At 34.6% G+C, this 11,613-nt stretch overlaps 1 long non-coding RNA gene across 1 annotated transcript; it reads right to left on the bottom strand.

Annotated features, from left to right (window-relative positions):
* Nucleotides 1–4,222: 4,222 nt before the first annotated feature.
* LOC117797439 lies at nt 4,223–10,363 on the bottom strand. The gene is made up of 3 exons (XR_004622412.1): nt 10,295–10,363; nt 7,310–7,407; nt 4,223–4,394 (listed from the first exon to the last, which is right to left on the bottom strand). It is a non-coding gene; the product is annotated as an uncharacterized LOC117797439 (long non-coding RNA).
* Nucleotides 10,364–11,613: the final 1,250 nt, after the last annotated feature.

Below are 11,613 nucleotides of genomic sequence, written 5' to 3'. Positions count from 1 at the left end.
TTCAATAAACCACTCCCAGTAACGAAGAAAACAATCAGAAGATAAATGAGGAAATAGAGGACTTAAGAACACAATAAACCAACTTGATTCAATAGACATGCAGAACACTCTACATAACAATAACTTACACATTATTCTCAAGTGCATATGGAATTTTTGCTAAAAAGACCTATGTTAGGTCACAAATTAAGTATAAGTTTCTAAAAGGTAGATATTGTGCAATGCACCTTCTCCAACCACAACAGGATGCAGTTAGAAATCAGTAATATTCCATGCTCATGGATTGGAAGAATAAACATAGTTAAAATGTCTATGCTATCCCGAGCAATCTACACTTTCAATGCCATCCCAATCAAAATACCAATGGCATTTTAAAAGAGCTGGAACAAACAGCCCTTAAATTTGTGTGGAACCAGAAAAGGCCCCGAATCACCAAGGAAATGTTGAAAAGGAAAAACAAAACAAGGGGCAATCACTTTGCCGGATTTCAAGCTATACTACAAAGCTGTGATCACCAAGACAGAATGGTATTGGCAAAAAAACAGCCACATAGACCAATGGAACAGAATAGAGAACCCAGAAAAGGACCCTCAGCTCTATGGGCAACTAATCTTTGACAAAGCAGGAAAAAACATCCAGTGGGAAAAAAACAGTCTCTTCAATAAGTGGTACTGGGAAAATTGGACAGCTATATGCAAAAGAATGAAACTTGACCACTGGCTCACACCATACACAAAGATAAACTCCAAATGGATGAAAGACCTTGATGTGAGAGAGGAATACATCAAAACCATAGAGGAGAACATAGGCTATAACTTCTTTGACATCGGCCACAGCAACTTCTTTCATGACACATCTCCAAAGGCAAGAGAAACAAGAGAAAAATGAACTTGTGGGACTTCATCAAGATAAAAGCTTCTGCACAGCCAAGGAAACAGTCAAAAAAACTAAGAGGCAGCCCACGGAATGGGAGAAGATATTTGCAAATGATACTACAGATAAAAAACTGGTATCCAAGAAATATAAAGAACTTCTCAAACTCAATACACGAGGAACAAATAATTAAATAAAAAAATGGACAGAAGATATGAATAGACACTTTTCCAATGAAGACATACAAATGGCTAACAGACACATGAAAAAATGTTCAAATTCATTAGCCATCAGGGAAATTCAAATCAAAACCACCTTGAGATACCACTTTATGCCAGTTAGAATGGCAAAAATTGACAAGGAAGGAAACAACAAATGTTGGAGAGGATGTGGAGAAAGGGGATCCCTCTTACACTGTTGGTGGGAATGCAACTTGGTACAGCCCCTTTAGAAAACAGTGTGGGGTCCCTTAAAAAGTTAAAAATTGAGCTACCCTATGACCCAGCTATTGCACTATTGGGTGTTTACCCCAAAGATAGAGACGTAGTGAAGAAAAGGGCCATATGCACCCCAGTGTTCATAGTAGCATTGTCCACAATAGCTAAATCGTGGAAGGAACCGAGATGCCCTTCAACAGATGACTGGATTAAGAAAGTTGTGGTCCATATATACAATGGAACATTACTCAGCTATCAGAAAGAACGAGTTCTCAACATTTGCTGCAACATGGACAGCACTGGAGGAGATAATGCTAAGTGAAATAAGTCAAGCAGAGAAAGACAATTATCATATAATTTCTCTCATCTATGGAACATAAGAACTAGGAAGATTGGTAGGGAAGAAAGGGATAAAGAAAGGGGGGTAATCAGGAGGGGGAATGAAGCATGAGAGACTATGGACTCTGAGAAACAAACTGAGGGCTTCAGAGGGGAAGGGGGTGTGGGAATGGGATAGACTGGTGATGGGTAGTAAGGAGGGCACGTATTGCATGGTGCACTGGGTGTTATACGCAACTAATGAATTCGAACTTTACATCAGAAACCAGGGATGTACTGTATGGTGACTAACATAATATAATAAAAAAACATTAAAAAAACGAGTCAGAAGCTTAACTGACTGTCACCCAGGTGCTCCATGAATATATTTAATAACAGTAAACTGTACACTTAAAATTGGTTAAGATGGTAAATTTAATGTTAAGTGCATTTTACCAAAATAAAAAAAAATAGGGGAAAAAAGGATATTTATTTTTTAGGTAATTTATAACTCATCAAAGCACAGAATTCTACAAAAAATAATTATATTTATAGTAGCTGTTTTATGTAAACATATAATTTGTTATTTTCTTCTTGAGGTGTTTCATCTTTAACTTAACATAAAGGAATACAATGTTGATTCTGAAAATCAGAGAATTTGTTAAAAGCATTTTTTTCCTGAGCCATGGATTACTTTCTGGAACCCATCACAGCCATACAAGTGTTCCAGTTCCAAGTTCTTTTAATAGTCTCTGTAGCTTTGAACAACATTTTTTTTGAACCTTTGTCTCCTTATTTTTATGTACAATGAAGCTAATATTACATGTGATGATGACTCTAAAGGGTAGTTGTTAAGATCAAATATTCTGATAATGCTTCATACAACTGCTAACCCTCCATATAAATACAATGTCAATAAACATTATGTTTTTCTTCTACATCTGGGGTATACTAAAAGTCAGGGCTTATCTTAGATGAATTTTGGACATCAGCACCTAAATGTTACTCAGGAATTTACATCTCCATTTGTGGCATCATTGCCACCACCTCTCCTCCATTCTCCTCTGTATTTCAACTTGGTTAATGGCACCACCATCTCCCCACATCAGAAAGCTTGGAGTTAAACTGAATTTTTCCCACTTTCTTTCCTCCTACACCACATAATCCAGTAATTACAGCCATTTCTGTCTTAACGGCTTTCAAACGTGTCCTCGCTTCTCCATTCTTACTTCCTACTGCTTTATTTCAAGCTCTTTTGAATTAGTCTGGACTACCACAACCATGTCTTAACAGGTGTCCTTCTATCCTCTTTTCCTCTATGCCTTCTTCTTAAATCAATCCTCCACACCACCATCAGAGTTATTTCTCTAAGGTGAAATCAGTCACATTGCTACCATGCTTAAAATCCTTTAAAGGTTATCATAACTATTACCTCTGGGATAAGGTCTAAACTTTCTAAAGTCCAACAAGATTCCTGCTTACTTTTCCAATCTCACTTCTCATCAGCCCCAGTCACACCATGTACTATACACATGCCAAACTATGGGTAGTTCCCCAAATGTGCTATGATCTTTCTCAGCTGACTTTAAGAATAGAAACTTGAAAATGGAAATAGCAATATTGTTCACTGAAGTCTGGGATTTTTTGAATGGGAAAGGTCTTAGTTAAGGGAAGATACCAAAAGAATATGGTGCTTATATATACAAGACAAAGTAGGGAAAAGTAGGGAGACTCACCTAGGTGGAGCAGATGGCTGTATTTAAGTAATAAACACAAGCATACAGAGAGAGTGGTGACAAATAATGAAGATCTTATAAAAAGGTTTGGTAGGTCATTGTGACTTGATTGCCTATGTGTCCTATAGTCCTCAAAGTGTATCTGGTAATTATTAATCACAAAAAGGTGGGTTTTTTTTAAGTACACCTGGCAACCCAGCCCCTGTTACTAACTGCAAAGAAAAGAAATATAACTTTCTTTTAATTATTTCACTATATTTTTCAGCTCTTTTGCCATGAGCTATAAAAACTCTATACCAGTTTTTGAGTTGCTTTATGGCAGCTCCAGAGATAGCTTTATTGCATCCAATTAATTCATCTCTAAAACTTCTTGGTAAATGACATACGTTATCAATTTTCTAGGTTAGCAAGGTTGTATGGGATAAATAGCAAGTTAAACAAACACTGCACAGTACTGATGAGTCTCAACTATTTTAATTATGTGTACCACACTCATAAAACAATAAACATTAACAATAAAATAACAATTTATTATGGGTGATATTAAACCTAGAGTGGCTATCACAATTTTAAAAGCATCTGTCATACAATTTCTTAAAAGTTAAGACAATCTTCTTCTGGAGACTTACACAAAAGATGGAGACAATTTCTGCCTGAAAAATCTGACTGCACTCTTTAGTCATTAACAATACAAAATAATTTTTATATGATGGCTAGAAAGGACCACAATGTGTCCTTTTTCTAACTTCAGAGTCTGCCAGAAGCAAATAAGATGAATGGGACAATTGTCACATGGTATTTTGAAGCAACATTGTTGGTCCCATGGACAATAAAGGCAAGGTCATGTAATGGGGAGGGGATAAAAGAATAAACATATAATAAACATTGCTCAGGGATCTCTGCAAGTTTTGAAGTTATTTGCTCATATCCTCAAAACCTTCTTGGCTGGGCCTTTGTCTTTTCCATCTCAAGGTATTCTTTTCACTAATCAGGGGTCAAGGTTTTGTCTGCTACCTGTCTGGAGGTTGAGCTGCAACAACAGGATAAAAAGAAACTTGGGAGTTAAAAGTTGTAATGAAAGAAAAAATATTTTTATCCTTAGACTACTTTAAATAGATTATTTAATATAAAATATTAGATATCATGATCCTTGGAAACTTCAAACCCATACCCAAAAAACTACTATGATCACCTTATAATCACAGGTATAATACTGTCTCTTAAAATACTAAGATGGAACTACAGTAGTTTTCATTTTGTAACCTAGGCCTCTGCTAACATTAGGTTAACTCAATATTTACTACTTGACACCTTTAATTATATATTATTTTCAATACATAAAATTAACTTTAAATTTTTCAATATAGGCTCTGATTCTTTTTCACTTGGTAGCTGTGTGATCACAAAAAGGTTATTTGACTATATAACATAGTCCTCACCTATAAAATAGGGATAATAGGGAAAATTATGTAACTTCATAGGGTTGTTGAGAGGGCTAAAGGAACTACTACATGTAAAACTCAAGAATGCGTGTCAAATAGTAAGTGCTACTAAATCCTGGTTATGAAATGACTGCCTGAAGATTTACATTGAAGTTTGCTTATTTTCATGTGTTTTCTAACTTCAACATTGATGTCTTACTAATCTTTTGTTATGTGATATCATATTCCATTTGTAAACTATATTCAAGAGTATAAAGCCATGAAAATAATAATCATACTGAGAATTTTCTGGACCTTTTGCTTAAAACTCTCACAATTAGCAATCTTATTTGGAACCTTTTGCAACTATCTAGAAATGGTCTTTTCAGGGCCTAGAATAAAATTTTGTTTGCCTCATTATCACTATACAGTCAGGTAGGATGAACTACGCTTCTTGGCTGTGGTCACTGTCCATTTGTGGTATAATATTTATGTGATAAAATGAGGTAGTGCTGGTGCTTGTTTCTTCTATTATTTCTACTTCATTTACTACTTGATCGGTCATCTTTTTATTCAGGAAGTACTAAGATAGTAATTATGAACAAACATATTGTTCCTAACTTCTTATAAAAAAAATCGGTTATTAAAAAAAAAAACCAAAATCAGTTATTTGTGATAAAAATGATCTTCTTATTAAAATCTCAGTGAAAACTCAGATGGCTATGGTCCTCAAAGTAATCCCAAAGCAGAAAAAGTTATCAATGGTGTGTGTGTATGTGTGCATGTGTTTGTGTGTTTGTATACGTTCTCTGTGAAAGGGTAAAAATGAGGTGGTAGTGGATATATCAGGAGATAAACTTTCAAAAGTTAGCAATCAGGAAGTACACTTTGCTTGACAGCTTGACACCTTGGTTACTTTCTAAATGGGGCTGGTCTATTAGAGTGTTAGAATGACCTCAGAATGGGAAAAACAGAAGCTGGTGATGAATAAGTGAGCATTTGTTAATATAGAGTGCTTATATTCTTGGTATTTGAAACTTTGAAAAGTCTGCAATTGTGTGTGTGTGTGTTTGTGTAAGTGTGTGTGCATGTGTGTGTGCATGTGCATGTGTGTGATGAGATAAGGGTAGGTCAGGAAGTACAAAGGATGACATAGAAGAAATATTTTTCTTTTACAAATGGACTTGGACCAGTCAAAACATATTGGGATTTAATGATATGATAAAAAAAAGGTGAAGATTACTGAAATCATGCTTATTATTCCACAATATCCCTCCTCCTCCATATAAAAGTCTTTCCTTTGTCTTCACCTCCATATATCCTCTCTTGTTACTACTTTTTTATCCACATTCTTTAATTTTATTGAGGGAATCTATTACACTGGGTCAACAGCTTCCATCCCATAAACATTCCACTTAATGAATCCAGGTATCTTTAGAAGTGGATTGGGTTGACAAGACTCATGAGAGACAAAACCTGAAATTTTATACCTTGCTTATTTAATCATTTCACATTTATTGTCTTTGATACTCAATACACCCAAATTCAGACTTAAACATTTTGGAAAATGTAGTTTACTAATGGTCCCTCAAGTAGAAGATGAAATAAATTCAGACACAGTTGCCTCAGTTTTTTTCAAGCCTGGAACATGGCAGACTGCACAGATCCTATAGCTGTTGAATGCACCACATCTACCTCGGTGTCATTGTAACAAACATTTCTGAGATTTGAAAACCTAGTGAAATCTTCTTTTTGAGAATAAAATGTCTTGATTATTTAGTTGATTATTTAAGATTTATGATGTTAAGTGATAGTCTTAAAGTTCTCCTAAGTTAGTCTCTATCAACTTTTGGAATAAAGTTGATTTGGTCTGTTTTTCTCTATCTGCCCAGATAAGATGCATCATTGATCCTGTGGTTACATTTGAGGGGGCTTGGGCCAAAGGCCCTTGAGACACAAGGGAAAATACATAATTTTGAAATTCCTTCAGAAAGTAGGTCATTTGCACAGATTTTCTGCAATAGGGGCAGTAATAAAGTGCACTTTATTTTGAACTTGGGGTAACTGGTTTTTCTTTGGATTGCTCATCTGGGTCATTGTAAGTTTGTGGTTGGCTCAGAAAATTATACATGGTGTAGATAAAGAGAGAAGGCTGAATTCAGTCTGAGACTTTGATCTTTTAACAAATAACAATTGTTTTTTTTCCCCCAAACTATTCAGAGAACAATGGGCAGTTCACATGGTTAGCAGGAGGAACATTTTTTACTCAATATTATTTATTTAGTTACATTCAATTTGAGATCTTTTACGAATTAATTCCAAAGGAGGTTCCAACTCAGTTCATTGTATTTCAATTAAACACTTTCAGGACCCTATCTTATCGAACAAAGAATCCAGCAATAGGATACCATGGAAACACTTCAGTGTTATAAAGAAATATGATAAAACTGATATATAAAGGTGACTTTATGGAAAGGTTTAGTGCACAGATGACCTCAGTAAAGCAGTTTAATAATTAACAGACCTTGAGCAAGTTGATAGGAGATGATTTACTGTATCTTAGATTGAAAATCCCCAGAAAACATGTCTCCCACTGACAAAACACAGCATATCCCTAAAAAGCTAGAAAGAGAAACACTGTTTATCTGTATGTAAACATATTTAAGAAACTACAAGGCAGGACATTGCTTAGATTATCCGGAATATGTAGGTACTATACACCTAAATATGCCTAAAGTTTGGGTTTAACTAAGATTTATTTCAATAAATATTAAGCAGAAGAGCTAAACCTATTCATGTATTTTAATGGCTCAATGATTGGAAAGGAAATGATACATTGGGTGGACCATTTTGAAACGAAAATATGAAAACTTCTGGCCACTTCAGTTAATCCATTTTGACATTATACTACAAATTTAGCCTCTCCTGAGCCAAGACTCATCTGTAGGCTTCCTCAAATATACAAGATATTTATAAACAAAAACATTTTTGTTGGTTAATTTTGGAGCAATTACTAGAGATATTAATTTAAGAGAACTTTGGTGCAAAAAGCATAACACATTTGATTGGTATGTTCAGACATCTGTTGCTAAGAAGACCTATATAACTCTCTATTTATAAAACTCTGGTTATAATAGACTGTACTATATGAAAATTTCCTTCAGTATTACTACTGAATCATCTTTGTTTTTTTTAAATCTACCATAAATCATGATGACTACTTCTTTGAATGGCCCTAATGCAATTTTTCTTAAATACATTGGAATCTGTCAAGTACTTCAACTAATTAAATCCTTGAGTAAATTTTTTTATAAATAAAAACTATTTTCAAAGTTTAAGAAATATAAGATACTACTTTTATCTATTTTATATGGAATCATATTGTTTCTTCAGAATTGTAAATAACTTCTAGATAACTTATTAAATGATATCAGGCTCTTAGTAATATAGTTCTAAAACCACCACCCATTAAAGTCAATGTTAACCCTCACAAAAAGGAAGATAATTTCAGGAGTTATGACCTTGTTTGGTTATTTCTGAAAAGTGAAACACAGTATAATAATTAATACACACATATTTCCAACTACATAATACATTGGTGACATGTGATCTGAACAACCAAAATGTTTTCTGACCATTCTAGAAACTCAGTTAGATGGCATTTTATTTGTTTTCACATAGTTTCTATCCTCAAATAGGCACTTTTTTCCTATTAAGATAAGTAGGCTAAAAGCACCTTAAAGGGCACTATATTTTTCACTTTGCATATTTTTTGAGACTTCTACAGTGCTTAATTATTAAATGCCTATTGAAATAATGAACGAAGATGATACAAATGGCTTGACTATATGTTCAGATGTTAAGTTGGTTGTTTGGTTCATTGTGGTTAGTAGAAAAGTTTTATTCCTTTTAAATTTAATGGGGAAAATGCCTCTGTTTTCCCTATTGCAGATGTTTATGATAGAAATATGAACAAGGATGTAATAAACCAGGACAATGTGGAAATACTGAAGCTCTGAGGGAAGGCAATCATCCATTTTTCCAGAAGAAAGTTTTGTTTGTGTACCCTCCACTTGAAAAATTTGATTATTTTTGGGGGTGGAGGGAAATGCCCTACTTTGCAGGTAGTTTTCATCTAAGATTAACATGATATGTTTTACATATGCAAACTTAGGAAACAAAGTTCTTATATACTAGGATTCTAACTGCAAAGTGTTCCTTAACCAGTAAGCTAAAACTTATGATAACCATATTTTCATTCATCCAAAAACACCAAATCCATAAAATAAACATATTTTAAAAGTTTTCATACTAACACAAAAGTTCATTTGTATAAAACAACTGGGGAAAACATCTCTTTTTTCTAATGTTAAGGCTTCTATTTTAGCAATATTATTTTTATTTCTTATAACTGGACATTACCCTTAAATTTACATAAGGTGGAGCTATAAAACTATATTTACAACTGCTTCCAGATTGATGTTTCTCTTGAGAAAATCATGAAATTTTTCTCTACTAAAATAAAAGCATTAGAGAGATAACAATTTTGTACTTTCATTTTGGTTATAAGATTATATGCCTTATTTTAAATGTATATATATAATTGGAAGCACTTCAGTGTGTGTATATATATATATATATATATATATATATTCAATTACACATTCTAGTAGAAGACAAAGTAATTTCTCAAGTCGCACATTTATCCACACAGACACTATAATCCAAATTAATTGTATTTGTTTACCATGTCTAATGAAGAATAACAAAATAAAATGCAATGTGTACCAACTTGATTATGTCTCAATGACGGTATGGTGGTAAAGTTTCATCAAAAAGAGTATTACTTGCTCTTGTCAAAAATAGTCTTCCATAATTTAGAAATCCTAGTTTGTGCATGCAATTCAGAGTGCTAGAAGAATTTGATAAAGACTTATTAAAGATATAATTTTACTCATTTTCAGGAGAAATAAGAAAAATAAATTTTAAGTCAAAAGTAGAAAAAGTGTAGAGTTCTTTGCTCCTTAATATTATGTCACCAAACTAATTAAAATTCTATTTATTTAATGAGAAATTAGAATATAATAGGTATAACTACTTTTACCAGCTTCCTTATAAAATGGGATTTTGGGGGATAGTAGTTTCAAATGTCTTGATTCATGGTAATTAAATTCATTTAACTTGACTCTCTCTGCAAATAGAGTGAAGAAACCAACACTTGGCCATTGTACACTTGATGGAGGTAGTGGATGAGCCAGCCACAGTGCAATCAAGGCCATTTCTCTATTTACCAGCTATATAGCAGATGGATCTTTCAGATGGAAAACCACGTTGCTGGCTACCAGGGTCAAAAAAGAAGTAACACTGGACATCTTGTCTCTTCTCTTGTATGGATTGCATATTCAAGTAAATTTTTAAAAGGAAGTTTTTTGGTCCTGTTCAGTGACCTAACACTCTGAATTACAAGAAATTGAGAAGAAATTTAAAGTCTACATTTATATAAACTTACCTTAAAAAATTGATTCACAGCACCTGATGATACAGCAAACTTCACAACATTTGGTGGTTCAGCTTCTACTATAATGTCAAAACTAGGGAGTGGAATATTTGAATTGGAGTGAAAGCTTAAATTGGTAAGATCCTTGATACCAATGGGATTCCAGACCCTGGAGAAATCTTTTAAAAAGCCAGATTCCTTGGCATCAAGGACATCTTTGGACTCAGTAGTATGCTTAAGGCTAACAGAATCCATGGAGCCAGCAGTGTCTTTGAGGCAGGCACCAAATTTGTGGTTATCAAAAATTGTATAATTTATACCAAGCTTAGATGGATCAGAAAATTCAGAGGTGGTCAAATTTCCAGAAGTGCAAATATAGTTTGTGCTAGCAGCAAAAGCGGGGGAGTTACCATTAACAATATTAGGAATGGAGGAACTGGTACTGATTTCCAATTCAGGCTCAGAGAGATTATTAATATTGCTAGTATTGGTAGAATTATGAACATTATGGGTATTTGTGGCATCATAATTGGGGTTGGTGACAAGATTGGATCCAAAGACATGAGTTAATCTAGGGTCATGGTTAGTGCCTGAGGCACAGCTGGTGCCAGCATTATAGCTAAGGCTAATAGCACCACTGCAACTAGTTGTACTGCTAGTGTCAGTGGCATTGACAGTGGTAGCTTTAGAGCTAGGTTTGGCAGCATAATTGTTTCTGGCAATATGGTTGGAGTTGAGTAGAAGGCTAGAACCTACTGCATGGGTAAATCCTGAGACACAGTCAAGATCTGAAGCACATTTTGGGACAGCTGCATAGTTGTGGCCAGTAGCAGTGGTGGGTTTTGTATCATACTTGGAATCAGCATATTTATTGGAACTAATAGCACTGCTGTGGCTTGTAGCATTACTAGGCCTGACATTATAGTTAGAGTCAGGATCTATTTTAAGGCCAGAGCCATTGTTATTGGGGCCAGGACCATTGATGTTGGGGCCAGAGCCATTGTTAATGGACTCAGGGATGTCGGGGTCTGATCTGATATTTTGGGGGTCAGAGGTATTGTTTTGGAGGCCATATGTATTGATTTTAGAGCCAGGTCTATTTTGGGGGCCTGCACCATTATTGGAACCAGAAGTGTAGTCCAGGCCAGTTCCATTTTGGAGCCCAGAGCTATCATTTGTATTAGTGCCATTGTTGGAGTTAGCAGTACAGTCCTGATCAACACCATTGTTTAGGCCAGAGGTACTGTCTGAATTATTGGTGTGTTTTTCCCCATCAGAATCACTGCTATATTTGGAGTTAGCATCATTGTTAGTGGTGTTATCAGTGTTAG

Source organism: Ailuropoda melanoleuca, chromosome X, assembly GCF_002007445.2.
Source record: "Ailuropoda melanoleuca isolate Jingjing chromosome X, ASM200744v2, whole genome shotgun sequence".
In the NCBI taxonomy this organism is placed as follows: domain Eukaryota; kingdom Metazoa; phylum Chordata; class Mammalia; order Carnivora; family Ursidae; genus Ailuropoda; species Ailuropoda melanoleuca.
This window is presented reverse-complemented; position numbering and strand designations above follow the sequence as displayed.